This window comes from Somniosus microcephalus, chromosome 10, assembly GCF_052327205.1.
Source record: "Somniosus microcephalus isolate GS21.2 chromosome 10, FLI_Smic_1.0, whole genome shotgun sequence".
NCBI classification, from domain to species: domain Eukaryota; kingdom Metazoa; phylum Chordata; class Chondrichthyes; order Squaliformes; family Somniosidae; genus Somniosus; species Somniosus microcephalus.
Window position 1 is genome coordinate 205145595 of NC_140996.1, and position 21452 is coordinate 205167046.

Consider the following 21452-nt stretch of genomic DNA (forward strand, 5'->3'; position numbering starts at 1 on the left):
CACCACAGAGATCACTAGCTCTTTGTGGGCAGCTTTCGCTGAGGTCAGCGGCAAGCAACGTTGCTTCACCGCTGACTGCAAATTCCGAGCCATCATCTTTACACCTGACAAGTCTCCTGGGAGGATCCCTTGGTTTATCTGTGTCAATCCAACCCATTACCTTGCAGGCTCTAGACCGTGGTGCAGTGCAGTTATGGGATTTGCCTGCAACTTCAAAGGTCAGGGCCAAGAGAAGTGATCCGGGATCCTCCCAGACAAATTGGGAGACTTGTCGGGTATATAGTTTAACGGCCGGGAATAATAGTTATTAAGTTTCACCGATTAACAGATGTACTGTATGGACACAGAGCAGCAGCTTCTTTCTGAGACCTGATAACTCTCTTAGGACTCAAGGAAGAGTGGGCTGTATTTTCCGATCGGAGGCTTCCCGCGTGCGCACTTACCTGAGCGCTCCCGAGGTGCGTATAGTTCCGATGCTGGGCCTCTCCAACTCCAAGTGCGCAGGGCCCACGTATCCCAGAGGGGAGCCAATCAAAGAAGGGAATCTCCCTTCATACACTTGACAGATAGACCTGTCAAATATATGAATGGAGATCACCCCAAAAACACTTTAAAACATTAAATACATTTTTTAAAAAACATCACATTTTTAAAATTAGTTGAAATTACAATATAAATTAAATATTTTAAATAAATTTAATTTTTTGAAAAAAGTAGTTGAAGTTTTTTACGGGGCTAAAAATAAACTTACCTTTTTTTAAAAAGTATTTTTAAATGATAAATGAGTGAAAACTTTTTTAAAAACTTTTTTCAACTCTTATCCTGGTAAAAACAGGCCTTACGCCTGCTTTTACCAGGCGTAAGATTTCTAAGGGATTTCTGCAGGCGGAGGGTCTCCAGAAAGTGGAACTCTCCCCCCCGCAGCAGCCCTTCTCCAGGGCAGGCGTCCGATCTGTCAAGACCATTCTTGACAGATCGGAAATGCCGGTTTTCAGCGCATGCGCTGTGCATGCCTGAAACCGACATTTCCGATGTCCCTATGGGTGTGTACATAGCTCGTACACACCCGTAGGGATCGGAATATCTGGCCCACAATATGATACAGTTAATTAATAACTTTGTGCTCTTATGCTAATAGAACAGTCTTATGTAAGCTTATACTAACCAAACTGAATCTAAATATATTCTGTTAATGAAGTTACTGTTCTTTTAACACTTAGTCATACTCAGCTGACTGATAAACTCAGGAAATTTAATTTTCTTCTTTGTTACGATTTAATGAGCCTACATTTTAACCAGCACACACACACATCTGTGCAGCTATAATCTAGAGCTGTGGCAGAATTTTGCTGACAGTCAGATTAATCCTTTGAGAGACTGAAGGCTTTTTTAGTGTTTGCAAAAATAGCTGAGTTAATTTTTTTTTTTCAATTATTCTTTTCACAAAAAAGAACGCTGAGTGTTACAGACCTTTATCAGAACAAAGTTTGGGTTTTCTACAGCCTCTATTTGAGGCCTGGGGAAAAGAAAACCACATTTTGAATTTAAACGTGATCATATTTAAAGGGATGGAAAGGAAGGGAAATTTGTCTGGGAAAGTAACGCAAATTGGGCGATAGTGAATCGACGGCCTGTTTTACACCCCGGCTGATTGGCTCTTCGATTGGCTTTAATGGAATAGAAAATTGGGCTGAATGTGAAACAGGCTGCCAGTTCACTATCGCCCGACAAATTTCAACCCCATATGACTCTCTTCAGTTCTTAAGGTTATTTGCTATTTAAAGGTAACTTTCGGCTGGTTGTCATAGTGCTATTTTCAAGGCTTTTGCTGATCTGTTAAAATGCAGTTGTCTGGATTTAATCTTGGTCCTTCAGTGTGCTTCACCATAAAGTGGTTGGACACGGATCTGAATCATTTATTTACTCACACAGCGGATTCCTACTCTCACTGGAACCTCCTTGCACGCACTGAGGGGAAACTTGGAGAGTGCATCACTCTGAGTTGTCAGTCACTATTGTTTTCGAGTGTGTAACTTTTAAAATGTAAAGCCACTTCTTTACCCAGAGAGTGGTGAGAATGTGGAACTCGCTACAACGGGGTGGTCGAAGCGAATAGTATAGATGCATTTAAGGAGAGGCTAGATAAGCATATGAGGGAGAAGGGAATAGAGGGTTATGCTGATAGAGTTAGATGAGAAAAGATGGGAGGAGGCTTGAGTGGGTCAAGAACCAGAGGACACAGATTTAAGGTGATTGGCAGAAGAACTCAAGGTGACATGAGGAAAAACTTTTTTACGCAGCGAGTGGTTAGGATCTGGAATGCGCTGCCTGAAAGGGTGGTGGAGGCAGATTCAACCGTGGCTTTCAAAAGGGAATTGGATAAGTACCTGAAGGAAAAAAATTTGCAGGGCTACGGGGAAAGGGCGGGGGGGTGTTGGTGGGATTGGCTGAAGTACTCTTGCAGAGAACCGGCATGGACTCGACGGGCCGAAAGGCCTCCTTCTGTGCTGTAACCATTCTATTGTAGGAATGGCTAGATTCCTAACTAAAGGACTGAGGTCGAGTCAGTCTATCAAACAAACTGTTTAATACTAATCAACAGAGTTTAAAACGAAAACACAGGAGAACTACATTACAGGTCTGTACTCTTTGCTGGCTCCACGAGGACTGGCTAGGGCGGCTCCCCAGCCTGACATCATGACGTCATCACGTTTTCCAGCCGCTGGAGGATCACGTGTTCATGTGATCAACGTGATGACGTCATCGCATTTGGTCTCATTCTTAAAGGGACCGCGCTATGTACATGCAATGATATGAACAAAGATACAGATTCATTCTGTAGCTAATAATTTGTTCAAGATAATTATGTACATTAGATCAAAGTCCCCCTGGTGGCTCCGCCACACTATGATTCTATGAGTGGAGCAAAAATGTCGCATGGGATGGTTGAGCCGAATGGCCTGTCTGTGCTGTATGCCCTATGTAATCCTATGTAAACTTCCTGGATATATATCACTCTTCCCTCATTGTTGCTGGGTCAATATCCTAGAATTCTTTATCTAACAGCATTTGTGGGAACACCATCAAATGAAGGATGGCAGCAATTCAAGAAGAAGTTTCCCCTGCCCATCACCAGCATCTCAGGGCAAACAGGGATAGACAATAAATGCGGCCTAGCCAGTGTTGTCTGCATTGCAAGAACAACAAAAAAAAAATTATGATGTAGCGGCATTAGTCCCTGAGGTTTTCAATGAATTTTCATTATCAGCAAAGAAAACGTAAGGGCCCAGTTATTCTGCATTTGTGACATTGGGGCCCATCTCTAACTTGTCCCTGCCACAAAGACCCTGACCAATCATCCAGCCACAGTCATTTCCATATTGTAGACAGGCTCCCCAGACACCAGCAGTCAGTCTTGCCAGATTTGGGGTGGGGTTTTGCTGCAGCAGGAACTAGAGGACCACCTCAGTGTAGAGGTGCTAACAGCCTCCGGTAAAATAGACAAGTTTCCCCTCCTTCCTCGGGCCTGCACAATCCATTGCTTTGTGAGCAAATTGCACTAGCCTTTGCTACCACGATGAATTGAAAGGTCCCCCCACTCCATCACCATAGGAGCATTGAACACCAGGGATTAACGGGCTTTTTTGTGCCCAGCATTAGAAAGACAGAAGTTTCAGGAATTATGTCAGGGGTTATATTTCTCCAATTTGTATCTTAAATACACCCGAACATAAAAGAGCAGGTATTTTGTACACCATCAGACCTGGGCAGTGGGAAATAGAGGGGAATACAAAAAATAAGGGAGTGATGTGCCAAAGTGTGTCCCAAGGAATGTTAGCTGCCCCCTTACCAGTTCAGCCTTGTCCTACCCCTGCCCTGTCCCCATCCTGCCCCATAACCAGCTTGGTACTAGCAAAGATAGGCACCCTAATCACCCCTCTACCTGCTAATGGCAGATCACAAAATGGCAGAGGATTATATAGGATATACAGCACAGAAACAGGCCATTCGGCCCAAACAGTCTATGCCAGTGTTTATGCTCCACACGAGCCTCCTCCCGTCTTTCCTCATCTAACCATATCAGCAGAACCCTCTATTCCCTTCTCCCTCATATGCTTATCTAACCGCCCCTTAAATGCATCTTTACTATTCGCTTCAACCACTCCCTATGGGAGCGAGTTCCACATTCTCACCACTCTCTGGGTAAAGAAGTTTCTTCTGAATTCCCTATTTAATTTCTTGGTGACTATCTTATATTGATGACCTCTAGTTTTGCTCATCCCCACAAGTGGAAACACTGGCCGGAATTTTACCAGCGCTCAGAGTGCGGGTTCGAAGGTGGGTCCGCTGTCAAAATCGAAAGGATTGACAGCGGGTCGGTATCCCGCTCTAAACCCGCCTCCGTGTCAGTTTCCCAAGTGTCAGGTCTGCCATTCCTGAACAGACCCGACACCAAGCAGCAGGTCAGCCATTTTAGATAGTTAATAGCTTGTTAAACGGTAGTTAAGCAGGATTTTACCATGTACTTACCATTTTACCAGCTTTTCCACGAGTTTCCCGGAGCGTGAGGATCACGTCAGGTAAGCAGGTCGGGTGTTGTGTCAGCATGGAATGATTTACTAACCTGACAGCTGCAAGGTCTATGAAAGCTCCCGTTTCATAGGTCTTCACTTTCCTAGCACAGAAGCTGTTGCTTACTGCATTCGGAAGACAGATTGAGCTTTATGCAGCTAGCAAGTGTTTGGAGCAAACTCTCTCTATCCAGTGTCACCTCATTGGAACAACCTCTCTCACCATTGACAAATCGCTTTTGTCATCTCAACCTCACCTGCCATCTATTCCATCAGCATCAGTGCCCTTGGAAAAAATCTCACCTTGGTTCTCAGAATCCCAACACAATCAGCCCCAACACCAGCATCACCAGGCAGACCACCAGCACCAACATCCACAACAACCTTCTCTGCAATCAACTGATGCTGCGCAGGACACAGGGCATCATCACCCATGCATATTGCTGCCCGGGCCTCCTCATGTCCAGATTTACTTCACTTAACACTGTACACCCTGGCTACCACATGATGCGCCAGGTTGGCACCACCCCACACCAGCACCATAAAGCATCCCTACAATGTCCAAACCATTTCTTTCACACTCATCACCATTGGGTTTGGGGGGGGGGGGGAGGGAGGAGAGAGAGACGACGTTATGTCTCACCATTCACAGCAACTCACTAAGACACTTCCAAAGGTGCACACAAATCTGTCCAAGAAGGTAAAGTGTTGAAAATAAAGATTTCAGTGCTTGACAACACATTAACAGAAAGTTTACACCTACATTGTCTAAAACGCACAAGTGCCTACCCTTGTGTGATAGTTTGAATGATTGGACATGGATGAAGGCGAGTGTGAGGGGTGGCTAGTGAGATGGAGAAGTGATAACGTAGGTAGGGAGGGATGGGTGGAGGTGTAAGGTAAGTTGGTGTGAGTAAGGATGTCCAGAAGTAGGGTAGGGAAGGCAGAGTGATGGGGATGTGATGAGTGGCACAGAAGGATGAGGTTGAGTGTGGCTTTGCAGTAACGTTTCGTGATCTACTGAGATCATTGAAAGGTTTGCGCCACTGCATTCAGGTCCTCCTGACAACATCTCTGCTTGTGCCCTCCTGTGCAATGTGCAACCAGGCTGCGTTGGTGTCTTGGGGAGGTCTCTTCTGCCCATTGGAAGGGAAGAGGACCTCCCTGTGTGCTGTGACTCCCTCCATAAGCATATGGAGGGAGTAATGGGAGAGCCTGGGTACACTTTGTGCAGTGCTTGTCAGTGTTTGCAGCACCTCAATGCTGCAGAACACCGACAGCACAACTGTCAAAATCAATGTGGCCACGGTCCCTTTAAGGAAACTGGCTGATGACACATCATCAAATGACGTCATCAGACCCGCTTGCTATTACTTGGCCGGGAACCTCGCAGGGTGGGCTTAACAAGCCCCATCAATGGAAAACCATGTTGGAGGCTGGGATCTAGACAGATGCGGGGTCTCCATATGCCATGGACGTCGCCCGCCACGGACCCACCGAGGTTGGAAAAATCCAGCCCACTCTCTCTCTGTATCTACTCTTTCAATACCTTTCATGGTTTTAAAGACCTCTATTGGGTCACCCCTCAGCCTTCTCTTTTCAAGAGAAAAGAGACCCAACCTGTTCATCCTTTCCTGATAGGTGTACCCTCACATTTCTGGTATCATCCTTGTAAATTTTCTCTGCACCCTCTCCAGTGCCTCTATATCCTTTTTATAATATGGTGACCAGAATTGCACACAGTACTCCCAAGTGTGGTCTAACCAAGATTCGGTACAAGTTTAGTATAACTTCACTACTTTTCAATTCTAACCCACTAGAAATAAACTTTAGTGCTTGGTTTGCCTTTTTTATGGCCTTGTTAACCTGTGTCCATACTTTTTTAGTAATTTGTGTATTTGTACTCCTAGATCCCTTTGCTCATCTACCCCATTTAGATTCTTATTTTCCAAGTAATATGTGACTTCCCTATTTTTCCTACCAAAATGTAATACCTCACATTTATGTGTTTAATTTCATTTGCCAATTATATGCTCATTCTGCAAGTTTATTAATGTCTTCTTGTAATTTTTTGCAGTGCTCCTCAGTATTGACTATCCCCCCCCCCGCCAATTTGGTTTTGTCTGCAAATTTAGAAATTGTGTTTTTGATTCCAAAGTCTAAATCATTAATATAAATTGTGAACAACAGTGGTCCCAGCACTGATCCTTGTAGAACACCACTACCCACCTTCTGCCACTCTGAATAGCTACCCTTTACCCCTACTCTCTGCTTTCTGATTTGAAGCCAGCTAGCTATCCATTCTGCTACTTGTCCCTGACTCCGCATTCCCTGACCTTATTCATCAGTCTATTATGTGGTACCTTATCGAAGGCCTTTTTGAAAATCTAGATAAATTACATCTACTGCATTACCCTTGTCTACTCTCTCTGTTACCTCTTCAAAAAATTCAATTAGGTTGGTCAAGCAAGACTTTCCCTTTTGAAATCCATGCTGACTACTTATTATATTTTTGGTTTCTAGATGTTCTTCTATTTTCTCCTTTAGGGATTCCATTATTTTTCCTACCACCTAGCATTTAGCAGAATTTAACAGTAAATATATTTAATACAGCCCTCAGTATCTGGAAACAGTTACATGTGAGAGAAGAGGTCAGGAAATCCAGTAATTTCATACTGTACGTAGATACTAAGTGGGCACTCTGCACATTGGATATGTCCAAGATACTACTGCAAATCAATACATTTTAGAACATATTTGAGGAAATTCATCAGCTCCAGTGGCAGAGCATGAGTTGCTCTTTTGGGGCCTGATTTCTGCCTGACCTCAGCTGATATTGTATTGATTCAAACTCCGTTGAGTGCAGTATTGAATTTCACTTGCTATTGTCTGACCGTGGAGCACTTTTTGGTGGCGGAGTCCTCCATCTCAGGGTGGGGAGAGAAGAAAAAAAATAGCAACTCCACTCTTGACTGTACAGGTATATTTCTATCCAGTGGCGAGGTGAATTTCGCTGGGCTGAATGTCCTTAACGTTTTTTATGTAGTTGCCTGATCGAAAAATCGCATTGGCAACTCAAACCAGCCCGCCATCTCAGGCGAAGCAGAAAGCAAGTAATATCAGTCAGAGTCTAATGAGGAAGTAACGTAGCAAAGGGAGTAAGAAATGAATACCTCTGGATTCCTCCAAGAATCTATCCTTGGCACCCTCCTATTTCTCATCTACATGCTGTCCCTCGGCGACATCATCCAAAGACATGACATCGGGGTCCACTTGTACATTGACGACACCCAACTCTACCTCACCATCACCTCTCTCAACCCCTCCACTGCCTCTGTATTGTCAGGCTGCTTGTTTGACATCCAGTCCTGGATGAGCTGCAATTTCCTCCGGTTAAATATTAAAAAAGAAAAGAAAGGCTTGCATTTCTATAGTGCCTTTCGCAACCTCGGGACGTCCCAAAGCACTTTACAACCAATGAAGTACTTTTGAAGTGTAGTCACTGTTGTAAGGTAGGAAACGTGGCAGCCAATTTGCACACGGCAAGCTCCCACAAACAGCAATGTGATAATGACCAGATAATCTTTTTCAGTGATGTTGATTGAGGGATAAATATTGGCCAGGACACCGGGGATAGCTCCCCTGCTCTTCTTCAGTATAGTGCCATGGGATCTTTTACATCTACCTGAGAGTGCAGACAGGGCCTCAGTTAAACGTTTCATCCGAAAGACGGCACCTCTGACAGTGCAGCACTCCCTCTACTACACTGGAGTGTCAACTAGATTCTTGTGCTCAAGTCTCTGGAGAGGGACTTGAACCCACAACCTTCTGACCCAAAGGCAAGAGTGCTACCCACTGAACCACAGCTGACACTTAGGAAGATCAAAGTCATTGTCTTCATCTCCTGCCACAAACTCCTTTCCTTCGCCCCTCATTGGCCACGGTCTCAGGCTGAACCAAACTGTTCGCAACCTCAGCATCCTGTTTCACCCTGAGTTGAACTTCCAACCTCTTAGCCTCTCCATCACAAAGATCGCCTTCTTCCAACTCCGTAACATCACCCATCTCCATTCCTGCCTCAGCCCATCTGCCGCCGAAACCCCCCTCCATAATTTTGTTACCTCCAGACTTGACTATTCCAATGCTCTCCTAGCCATCCTCCAATCTTCCATAAACTCGAGCTGATCCAAAGCTCTGCTGCCCGTATCCTGACCTGCATCAAGTCCCGTTCACCCATCAGCCCCGTGCTCGCTGACATACATTGGTTCCCGAACCACCAGTGCCTCAAATTAAAAATTCTCATCCTCATGTTCAAATCCCTCCTTGGCCTCACCCCCTCCCTATCTCTGTAACTTCTTCCAGCCCTACAACTCTCCGAGAACTCTGCGTCCCTACAACTCTGTCCTCTTGTGAATTCCCCACTCCCTTTGCCCCACCATTGGCAGCCATGCCGTCTATGTCCTAAGCTCTGGAATTCCCTCCCTAAGCCTCTTCGACTCGCCACCTCTCTGTCCTCCTTTAGGACCTTCCATAGAAACATAGAAGATAGGAGCAGGAGGATGCCATTCGGCCCTTCGAGCCTGCTCCGCCATTCAATGAGATCATGGCTGATCATCCAAATTCAGTACCCTGTCCCTGCCTTCTCCCCATATCCCTTGATCCCTTTAGCCTCAAGAAATATATCCAACTCCTTTTTGAATATATTTAATGAACTGGCCTCCACCGCCCTCTGTGGCAGAGAATTCCACAGGTTCACCACTCTCTGGGTGAAGAAATTCCTCCGCATTTCAGTCCTAAATGGCTTACCCCTTATCCTTAGACTATGACCCCTGGTTCTGGACTCCCCGGCCATCATAAACATCCTTCCTGCATCTAGTCTAGCCTGACAGAATTTTATAGGTTTCGATGAGATCCCCTCTCAATCTTCTAAACTCCAGTGAGCATAAGCCCAATCAACACAATCTCTCCTCATACGTCATTCCTGCCATCCCAGGTATCAGCCTGGTGAATCTTCGCTGTACTCCTTCCATGGCAAGAACGTCCTTCCTCAGGTAAGGCGACCAAAACTGCACACAATACTCAAGGTGCGGTCTCACCAAGGCCCTGTACAGCTGTAGCAAGACATCCTTGTTCGTGTACTCGAACCCTCTTGCTACGAAGGCCAACATACCATTTGCCTTCTTAACCGCCTACTGCACCTGCATGCTTACCTTCAGCGACTGGTGCACAAGAACACCCAGGTCTCTTTGCACTTCCCCTTCTCCCAATCTATTGCCATTCAAATAATAATCTGCCTTCCTGTTTTTGCCACCAAAGTGGATAACCTCACATTTATCCACATTATAGTGCATTTGCCATGTTTCTGCCCAATCACCCAATCTGTCCTTAAAACTTTGACCAGGAAAGGAAAGATTGGCTTTGACTAATACAAAAAGAAAATACTGCAGATGCTGGAAATCTGAAATAAAAACAGAAAATGCTGGAGATACTCAGCAGGTCAGGCAGCATCTGTGAAGAGAGAAACAGAGTTAATGTTTCAGGTCGATGACCTTTCGTCAGAACTGAAACGTTAACTCTGTTTCTCTCTTCACAGATGCTGCCTGGCCTGCTGAGTATCTCCAGCATTTTCTGTTTTTGCTATTGGCTTTGATTAGCTTGAATTACAGTATACAAGTTAGCTGGGCACAATTAGCTGAACTGTTCCTCTTTTGGTAGGACCAATCAAAAATAAACAAATAAACTGTAACTAATAGAACTTTAAATAAACGTTAACAAATCAAATTAGAATTTGGTTATCCAAATCAATTATGCACTCCAGTCCCCGCGGCGCCCACCGGTCACGGAAGTTAGCTGAACTGTTTGGCAAGATATCGAACCTGATTAGCAAGATATCAATCAGGTGTATCACCTGCCACTCTCTTGCACAGCTAGGAGCTATCAGCAATCAGACATCTTTGAAGTCCTGTGGGCCAACACAGCATGATTATTGGAGCAGTGTTGAGTGGCTTATCTCAGACTCTGCTTATTGAAGGAAGCTTATAATGACCACTCGTCCTGAAGTTTTGCTGGAAGTAGCATTTAAGAGTTTTTCGACAAGGCTACCTGTCACGAAGACTCGTTAAATTATTAAAGACATTTCTGGTCACTTATGCCACTAAGTCTTTTTTTTCCTCAATGCTGGAAAACAAATTTGATACATGAAAATAAAACCTCTGGAAGCATTGCTGCAAAGTGGTCCTGTATCTTGTCCTTTCACTGTCTGGAGAGATTTGTCAAATTTGTCCTACTTTTTTTCACTGGTCCTCATTTCCTTACTGTAAACCTATGCAAGGTGTTCTGTCTTGTCAAAGGTAAATCTTTAAAAAGAAAATAGAAAATAATGGAATTACACAGAAGATGGATTTTTGTCTGAATAGGAAAAGATAGATCAAAATCTGTAACATAATAAGCGATTGACCCAGCATTTTCAATTTTACTTCACATTTCCAAGATCATAGAATCATAGAAACTTTCAGCACAAGGGGAGGCCATTCGGCCCATCCTGCCTGTGCTGGCTCTTTGAAAGAGCAGTCGTGCTTAGTCCCACATCCAAAAAATTTGTGACATTATCTCTCCAAATCTTATTACTTACTTAAACATTACTTAATTGTTTCCCTATACCAGATGAAAAAAGATGTTTGTGTGCAAAATTGCTGCTGGCTTATCTTAGTCACATTCTCACATAATCATTATTTAATTAGTGTTTTGGTCATTTAGTAATTAACTGCGTTTGAGCAAATTACACAAAAATTAGAGTTAATGTCTAAATAACAATTCCACTGTAAATGTAGAAAGTATAGTGTGACACATGTAATAGAATGACATTTACACATACAGTTTAACCATTTAACTGGCTAAATGAAAACAAATCTGATTTGTTTGCATTATCCAGCAAGCCTACTACAATCCTAATACTTTAAAATTGTGAAAAATTTAGAAAACTCCCTTCACAAACAAGTGGTGCCTATTTGACAGGCATTTCCCCCTCCACCCTTCACAGGTATAATTAGTTTGGTCACTTCTCTAATCAGCTGTCATGTGAAATAACCAATGTCTTCACTCTCGCCTGAGTCAGAAGGTTGTGGCTTCACAGTCCCACTCTAGAGACTTGAGTACATAATCTAGGCTGACACTTCGGTGCAGTATTGAGGAAGCGCTGCACTGATGGAGGTGCTGTCTTTCGGATGAGATGTTAAACCAAGGCCCTGTCTGCCCTCTAAGGTGGACGTAAAGGATCCCATGGCACAATTTTGAAGACGAGCAGGGGAGTTTTATCCCCGGTGTCCTGGCCAATATTTATTTATCTCTCATCCAACATCACTAAAACAGATTGTCTGGTCATTATCTCATTGCTGTGCTCAAATCAGCTGCTGCATTTCCTATATTACAAGAGTGACCATAAATGTATTTTGATGCTTTGTCAACATAAGATGTACCTTATCATGCCAATAAAGCGAATTGAATTGAATTGAATTGACTGCACTTCAAAAGTGCTTCATTGGCTGTAAAGCGCTTTGGGACAACCTGAGGTTGTGAAAGGTCCTATATAAATGCAAGTCTTTCTTTATGATGGCAGGATCTACATCTTGAGGGGAGAGGAAAGCTGTGTAAACGTGCTCTACGACAGATGGGCGTAAATTTTCCCCTTCCCCACCTGGGTGTCAATCTGGCGGTGCAGACTGCCCACTTTTTGTAGAGCACGCCATAGTTTCTTCCCGTTAGTGGGGACATTTGAAATAATGAGGTAAGTATATCATGATGTTCGTTGTTTCATATTTGGAAAGTCTATTTTGTATATACTTCCGTGTCATTTAGAGAGAAAAATCATGAATGCTGGGTCGAACATAAACAGGTAATGCTGGAAATGCACATCAGGTCAATTAGCATCCAAGAGGGAAAGGACAAGTTAAGGTTTCAGTTGTGGCTATTGTGAGCTCAGGGTCACATTAGTCTGTCTTTCCGTTTCAGATGTTAATAGACCTGCACTTCTAGCAGTTCTGTGTTTTCTTTCATTCATGTCACTTAGTTGTGTTGTGGGTTTTATTATAACACCAGACTGAAGGCTTAAATTGAGGCCTTGAATGTTTCCTTGAATCCCACTGGGTTGTGCATTATGTGGTAATCCTACAGTTAAGTTTGGTAAATGTTTGGAACATATTTTCCACACATAATGGCATTTTTCTTTCTCGTTATCTATGATTCACAACAAATGTTTAGACTTTTTTTTTAAAAAAGCAAAGCAAAAACGACTTCTACTTTATCCCCCCACTGCAGCTGTTGACCCCAAGCAACTTCCTTAGCTGGTCGGGGGAGGGGAAAGAAGGATGACATTTTTTCAAGACTCTATTAAAGCTAATCCATGACAGCAGGAGGTGTGCTTGTACTGGGATGCCGTTTTGCAAAATAAAAGTCCGCAAGTTAACTTGGAAGTTCTCAATCATTTCTAAAACATTAAAATAAAAATGTTCCTAAATCTGTATCAAACTGCACAATAGTGAGTGTGATGGCAACTCTTCGAGCCACTCAGCCACAGTATCTGTGGTCATGATTGTGTGTCTGCTTTGATGGTTAGTTATGGCACCTAACAGGACAAGTTAAAGGCCAGTAGAGTTCAAGGGAGAAGGCAACATCGAAAATGAAGGCGACTGAGAGTGAAATCAAAAGGAAAAACTGCAAATGCTGGAAATCTGAAATAAAAAGAGGAAATACACAGCAGGTCAGCCATCATCTGTAGCAAGAAAAGATAGGTTGTGGTGTTTTGATGGAGATTTGAGAGTAACTGGAAGCTGTAAAGACAAAGGGCTGGATTTTCTCGATGGAAACGTGCTGGAGGTGGGACTTCTGGTTTCCAGGTTTCAGTCCTACCCCCAGTGACATCTGACCAACCCACACTATGTTCCCTTGATTGGCCTTGTTAAGCCCACCCTGCAGGCTTACCGGCCAATTAAGGGAAAGCCATGACAGATGACGTCAGCGCATGACGTTTCATCTGTCAAAATTTTTGACAGATGAATTGTCAGCTTTTGACAACTTTGAGAAGCTGTCAAACACTGACAATCTCTGTTCTAAGGTGAGCCCTTGCACAAAGGCTCACCAAGACCTCTCTCCTCAGCAGAAATCAGATGGCTGCTGCATCTGAGAATGCAGCAGCCATTCTGTCATCTCTGCCATTGAGATGAGGCACCTCCGGATCCTCAAAGGTTGAAGCCTGCAGCAAGAAGCAAAGGTAAGGAAACTTTTTCCAACACTTTACACTCATCTCTCATACTTACCTGTCCACACTTGCACCCATCACTCACCTCTACAGCTGACATTTCGACCCTTCTCGCCCCCGCAGACCCACTGCTCGCCTCGCTGACCCTGGCGAGGTTCGCAGTCGTCGGGAAGCCTGCAATTGCAGGCGTAAAATGGGGAAAAGCCTCAACTACCTGTTAACAGGCAGTTAATTGGCTCTAATCCCCTTCCCGCCTCGAGGAGACGGGTCCCTGTGCGACTCGGAGACCCGCCTCCCGGGAAGATGGCACGGAGGCGGGTTGGGAGTGGGGTCGGCACCCGCTCCCAGTTTCTGCCATTTTCCCGGCAGTCCCACCTCCATACCCGCCTCCCCAGGGCTGGGAAAATTCCCTCCGATGTCATTCCAACATGTTATTAATTTGAAGGAATTTACCAAATTGGTAATAGTTAAGAGACCAAACATGGAAGGCGTAATATTTTATTATACTTCTGGAGGATTTCTGTTGAAGGGACGTTGAATTGATCTTTTCAGAGACTTTGGGCTAATGTAGTCCAGAGGGCCCTGTGTTCTAATTAAATGAGTGACTGACTTTTTTTTCACTGAAGCAAATGAGTATCACAGCACAACATTGTAGCCACAAAATAAACATTTCTGCAAAAGACACACTCTGCAGTTGACTACTTACAGCTGATTTGCAAAAGTTTGTCAAAGATGTTTGGACTTTGAAATGCATTATATTCTCGGCTGGATGAGTTACAGTACTAGAGGGTACGTTTTGATGAGCTCAACTTTTTCTTATGCTCTTATGAGACTCCTTTCAATACTGGGTTGTATTCAAACCCAGATACCAGAGGTTAAAGGTTCTAATTCTTGTCTATGAAATAAGTCATGAGAAAACAGCCGAATGCTCATTAATTTGTTGTTCAGTTTGGACTTCATGCAGGTAGCAGCATGTTGTTTCCACAACATAGCAACAGTGTAATGACAATGCAATTTATGTTGGGCTGTAATGAACTTATGGGGCATACACCTTGTGCCAGAAACTTTCACCCTTCCACCTCCCCTTTCAGTTTATGCTGAATCACTGTTTATTCATGATTTGTTTTGGTTCACCTGGAACCTCAGACTTGGCAATCTCAGGACATCAGGCATCCCATTTGAGGTGTTAGTTATGTAGAGTTCTTCAATATTCTTTGCTGCCTTTGAATATGTTAAACAAAAAATTGAAATGCAGAAAGGTTCATGAGATTGGAAGAGTGTCTGTTGCTTGGGCATCTGAACATATGCAAATGTTTTTCACTGTGGTTCAGTGAGCATTGTTACCACCACATGAGAAGATGATGCACAAGGTTGCTGAAGCACGCTATTTCATTTGCATGAATGATCAAAAGAGCTAATGTGTTAAATCAGTAAGTATTTAGATTTTTTTATGTATATCGATATGTTCCTGCAGGATGCAAATTCAAACACATACTTAGTTACTTCGAATTTAAAAAAGAGGATTTTCCTTCTGTTGTTCTATTTCAACTGTAACTGATTAAACGTCAAGTCTGAGAATGCTTGTTGATGTAGCGTGACTTTCTCAAAGATATGTTTAAAACATCAATTTAAATATTGAAATGCAGCTTTATGAAATACAGAGGCGTTAGTGCAGTGCATGTTAAAGTATTTGGTTTCAGAAACAGCAGTTATGGGCTGGGTTTAATTCTAAAGGTGGGTGAGCCAGTCATTTTCACGGTCAAATTGAGCCCAGTCTGGGCGAGGCGCTGAGCTTGGCTCTGAGGTGAAACCTGAGCCAAACCAAATGGTTTCCCAGCCAAGGCTGTTGGGGATTACTCGGGACGCAGAGATGAAAGTTCTGACGAAGGGTTCCGACCTGAAACGTTAACTCTGTTTCTCTCTCCACGGATGTTGCCTGGCCTGCTGAGTTTTTCCAGCGTTTTCTGTTGTTGGGGATTAGTGTCATTGGTACCTTCCCTGTTTAAACTAATTAAGGAAACAATTCTAATCTGCAGGTCCGTTTAACTGGATTTCTTCTCAAATTGTTTCATATTGTTATGTTGAATATCCTATTTCTACATTTAATATTTTTTTGTGATTTATATCACACATTTGATCCTTCTATTCTTTTTTATTTGCTTTTCTTGGGGAAAAAAAAATGTTCTTTTTATTTATTATTTTATGTTCAGTTTTATTCTCTTTACAATGCCAGACTGAAATCTCCGATGGCTTGTCTATGAAGTTTAAGTAGCATCTCAGATGTCTCCAGTCTCTGGTATATGGCACTAAAGGCAACTGCGAGGAAATAAATAGCACCAGGTGCCAGACATCTTGCTGCACTGGGCACTTTTACACCTATTTGTTATGCACCTGATGAGAATTCAAGTTAAAATGTCCAATATTAACTCTGCCTCCTAATATTAGTATTCAACAGATTTCAATTTGCTAATCTCCACCTTCTCTTCCAGCCCCTAGCAAATGCATCGTGCACTCATATGCAGAGCTCTCTCTTCTCATGTGGAAACAATGTGGATGGAGCTGGCAATATAACTGGAGCCAGCTGGCTTTATCATAGCTTTCAGCAGGTACTGTTCTCAAACTGGCACCTGTACTGTGAGTGTTGTCTGACTCAGAACTTTGGAGCTCAAAGTTGGGTCGCAGATAAGACCAAAGGGGGGAAAAAAAAAAAGTTGGTTTTGTATTTGTGGAGCCCAAGGGGGAGAAATTGGGTACCTTTTGCGCCTCCTGTTATCGCCTCGGGTGCTTACTACTTACCACCCAGGCACGGCGAGAATGTCGCCTCCTGCTAAATTCGGTGGGAGGTTTGCGGCGGTGGTATGGCATTGCGCCCCGATCTCCTTCGCCCGGAGATCGTGACATCATTTATATGCGCATCGCCCCGGTTGCGCCTCGGACCTGAACTTCGGTTCCGCCCCCTGCATCATCGCCAGGCGACAACACCGGCAGCTGCAGGAGGCGTTCATCGGGAGGCCGGGCGCTTCGGGGGGCGATACTTAAAGGCGAGGTGGCTGAGGTAGGGGAAAAAAATAATCAAATGCTCGTTTTCTGTTTTGTTTTTTTCCTTCTTTCCCCAGCGCTCGATCAGCGATGGCCCTTCCCTTTAAGGGAGGGAAGGAGCCTTCCAATGCGGCAGCGCTGCACGGCCCACTGTGCAGAGCTGCTCACCTAGCGCCCCGCCTGCTGCCTGTTGCAATTGATACAGCGTTCCATTTCCTTCCTGGAGCGCAAAATCAAATTTTTTTTTAAAGTTGAGGAACTTTAGCGCCTGGCTCTAATTTTTTCAACTTTTAAAAGTTAGCATCCCAAACAGGGCTACAATGAATTTCTCTCCCTAAATTCGATAAATGATATTTAAAAAAAAAAAAAAAAAAAAATACAAATCAACAATATTGGAACATAACGAACATTTGCCGACTCCCTGTGTTCAGTCACCTTGGTCACAAGTGGAAAACATTGGTCAATAAGGATAGCAGAGGGTATCAAGCTTGATTTAAATACTATTCTTTAATTCTGTGTATGGACAGTAGCAGCAAGAAATTTGCAATTTTATGCAAACTTTGCCTTCCTCAAAGTGATGCTTGTGAAGTACATTGGGCCCAGTGGGGGTGATTTTCATCTTTGCTGCCTGTGCAGTAACCTGGCAGAACGTATCACTCAGTTTCTGAAGCAGGTGGGCAATCCATTTGACTCGGTTACGGCCAAGGTGGTAAGGTTGTCAGTCTTGGCTCAGTTGGTAACGTGCTCACCTCCTGAGTCCAGAAAGTTTTTTATTATTTGTTTATGGGATGTGGACGTCGCTGGCAAGGCCAGCATTTATTGCCCATCCCTAGTTGCCCTTGAGAAGGTGGCGGTGTGCCACCTTTTTGAACCACTGCAGTCCGTGTGGTGAAGGTACTCCCACAGAGCTGTTAGGGAGAGAGTTCCAGGATTTTGACCCAGCGACGATGAAGGATCGGCGATATACTTCTAAGTCAAGATGATGTGTGACTTGGAGGTGGTGGTGTCCCGTGCGCCTGCTGCTCTTGCCCTTCTGGGTGGAAGAGGTCGCGGGTTTGGGAGGTGCTGCTGAAGAAGCCTTGGCGAGTTGCTGCAGTGCATCTTGTGGATGGTACACACTGCAGCCACGGTACTGGAGGGAGGGAGTGAATGTTTAATGTGGTGGATGGCGTGCCAATCAAGTGGGCTGCTTTGTCCTGGATGGTGTCGAGCTTCTTGAGTGTTGTTGGCGCTGCACTCATCCAGGCAAGTGGAGAGTATTCCATCACAGTCCTTACTTGTGCCTTGTAGATGGTGGAAAGGCTTTGGGGAGTCAGGAGGTGAGACACTCGCCGCAGAATACCTAGCCTCTGACCTGCTCTTGTTGCCACAGTATTTGTGGCTGGTCCAGTTAAGTTTCTGGTTAATGGTGACCCCCAGGATGTTGAGAGTGGGGGATTCGGTGATGGTAATGCCATTGAATGTCAAGGGGAGGAGGTTTAGACTCTCGCTTGTTGGAGATAGTTATTGCCTGGCACTTGTGTGGCGCGAATGTTACCTGCCACTTATCAGCCCAAGCCTGAATGTCGTCCAGGTCTTGTTGCATGCGGGCATGGACTGCATCATTATCTGTGGAGTTGTGAATGGCACTGAACACTGTGCAGTCATCAGCGAACATCCCCATTTCTGACCTTGTGTTGGAGGGAAAGTCATTGATGAAGCAGCTGAAGATGGTTGGGCCTAGGACACTGCCCTGAACAACTCCTGCAGTGATGTCCTGGGGCTGTGATGATTGACCTTCAACCACCACAACCATCTTCCTTTGTGCTAGGTATGACTCCAGCCAGTGGAGCGTTTTCCCCCTGATTCCCATTGACTTCATTTTTACTAGGGCTCCTTGATGCCAGACTAGGTCAAATGCTGCCTTGATGTCAAGGGCAGTCACTCTCGCCTCACCTCTGGAATTCAGCTCCTTTGTCCATGTTTGGATCAAGGCTGTTTATGAGGTCGGGAGCCGAGTGGTCTTGGCCGAACCCAAACTGGGCATCAGTGAGCAGGTTATTGGTGAGTAAGTGCCGCTTGATAGCACTGTCGATGACACCTTCCATCACTTTGCTGATGATTGAGAGTAGACTGATGGGGCGGTAACTGGCCGGGTTGGATTTTTCCTGCTTTTTGTGGACAGGACATACCTGGGCAGTTTTCCACATTGTCGGATAGATGCCAGTGTTGTAGCTGTACTGGAACAGCTTGGCTAGAGGCGCGGCTAGTTCTAGAGCACAAGTTTTCAGCACGATAGCCGGGATGTTGTAGGGGCCCATAGCCTTTGCTGTATCCAGTGCACTCAGCCATTTCTTGATATCATGTGGACTGAATCGAATTGGCTGAAGACTGGCTTCTGTGATGGTGGGGACCTCGGTAATAGGCCGATATGGATCATCCACTCGGCACTTCTGGCTGAAGTTGGTTGCAAACGCTTCAGCCTTGTCTTTTGCACTCACGTGCTGGGCTGCACCATCATTGAGGAGCGGGATATTCTTGGAGCTCCTCCTCCCGTTAGTTGTTTACTGGTCCACCACCATTGGATGTGGCAGGACTGCAGAGCTTTGATCGGATCCATTGATTGTGGGATCGCTTAGCCCTGCCCATAGCATGCTGCTTCCACTTTTTAGCATGCATGTAGTCCTGTGTTGCAGCTTCCCCGAGTTGGCACCTCATTTTTAGGTACACCTGGTGCTGCTCCTGGCATGTTCTTCTACACTCGTTGTTGAACCAGGGTTGGTCCCCTGGCTTGGGGTAATGGTAGAATGAGGGATATGCCAGGCCATGAGGTTACAGATTGTGGTGGAATACCATTCTGCTGCTGCCTCACAGCACCTCATGGATGCCCAGTTTTGAGCTGCTAGATCTGTTCTGAATCTATCCGATTTAGCACGGTGCTAGTGCCACACAACTCGAAGGGTGTTCTCATTGTGAAGACGGGACTTTGTTTCCGCAATGACTGTGCGGTGGTCAATGCTGTCATGGACAGATGCATCTGCAACAGGTAGATTGGTGAGGATGAGGTCAAGTAGGGTTTTCCCTCATGTTGGTTCACTCACCACCTGTCGCAGGCCCAGACTGGCAGTTATGTCCTTCAGGACTTGGCCAGTAGTGGTGCTACTGAGCCACTGTTGGTGATGGACATTGAAGTCCCCCACCCAGAGTACATTCTGTGCCCTTGCTACTCTCAGTGCTTCTTCCAAGTGGTGTTCAACATGGAGGAGTACTGATTCATCAGCTGAGGGAGGGTGGTAGGTGGTAATCAGCAGGAGGTTCCTTGCCCATGCTTCACCTGAAGCCATGAGACTTCATGGGGTCTGGAGTCAATGTTGAAGACTCCCAGGGGCCACTCCTTCCCGACTGTATACCACCACCCCTGGTGCATCTGTCCTGCCGGTGGGACATACCCAGGGATGGTGATTGAGGTGTTTGGGACATTGGCTGAAAGATATGATTCTGTGAGTATGACTGTCAGGCTGTTTCTTGACTAGCCTGTGGGACAGCTCTTCCAATTTTGGCACAAGTCCCCAAATGTTGGTGAGAAGGACTTTGCAGGGTTGACTGGGCTGGGTGTGCCGTTGCCGTGTCTGTAGCCAGCGCCATGGTCCCTCCGGTTTCATTCTTATTATTTTGTTTCGTAGTGGTTAGTTACAACTGAGTGACTTATTAGGCCATTTAATAGTCAACCACATTGCTGTGGGTCTAGAGTCACATATAGGCCAGACCAGGTAAGGACGGCAGATTTCCCTTCCTAAAGCACATTAGTGAACCAGAGGGGTTTTTACGACAATCCGATGGTTTCATGGTTACCATTACTGATACTAGCTTTTTATTCCAGATTTATTTAATTAACTGAATTTAAATTCCCCAGCTACCATGGTGGGATTTGAACTTGCGTCTCTGGATCATTAGTCCAGGCCTCTGGATTACTAGCTCAGTGACATTACCACTCCGCTACCGTTCCCTTATGAATAATGGGTTTAAGCCCCACTCCAATGATTTGAGCACATAATCTAGACTGACACTCCAGTGCAGTACTGAGGAAGTGCTGCACTGTCAGAAGAGCTGTCTTTTTGGATAAAACATTAGACCGAGGCCCCAGCTGCCCTCTCAGCTGGACTTTAAAGATTCCATGGCACTATTTCGAAGAAGAGCAGGGGGGTGCTCTCTGGTGTCCTGGCCAATATTTCTCCCTCAACCAACAGCACTAAAACAGATTATCTGGTCATCATCACATTGCTGTTTGTGGGATTGTTGTACGCAAGTTGGCTGCCGCATTTCCTACATTACAACAGTGACTGCACTTCAAAAGTAGTTCATTGGCTGTGAAGCGCTTTGAGATGTCTTGAGCACGTGAAAGGCGCTGTATAAATACAAGTTCTTTCTTCCATCCTTAATATATTGCATTTACAGTATAGTGTAATATACACAGTAAAGGATGAAACATGGTACATTGTTGTAGGTGTTGTGTATGTAACCGTTTACCTTTAAGGGAACTATAGAATGTAACCGTTCGCCTTTAAGAGCACTACTTTAGGGTGGCACTATCTATTGGCTCATGTATACTG

The 21452-nt window shown here is 44.8% G+C and overlaps 1 protein-coding gene across 10 annotated transcripts in view; it reads left to right on the forward strand.

Annotated features, from left to right (window-relative positions):
- LOC147112032 (CRACD-like protein) overlaps positions 1-21452 on the forward strand; it is a 290622-nt gene that overhangs the window by 149649 nt on the left and 119521 nt on the right. For 9 of the 10 annotated variants that reach the window (XM_085999501.1, XM_085999499.1, XM_085999500.1 and 6 more), the window contains exon 3: positions 16314-16430. The exons of the other annotated variant lie outside the window; for it this stretch is intronic. The gene's annotated coding sequence lies outside the window, so the exon portion shown is untranslated. The remainder of the gene's footprint in view (positions 1-16313; positions 16431-21452) is intronic. 10 annotated transcript variants of the gene reach the window in all.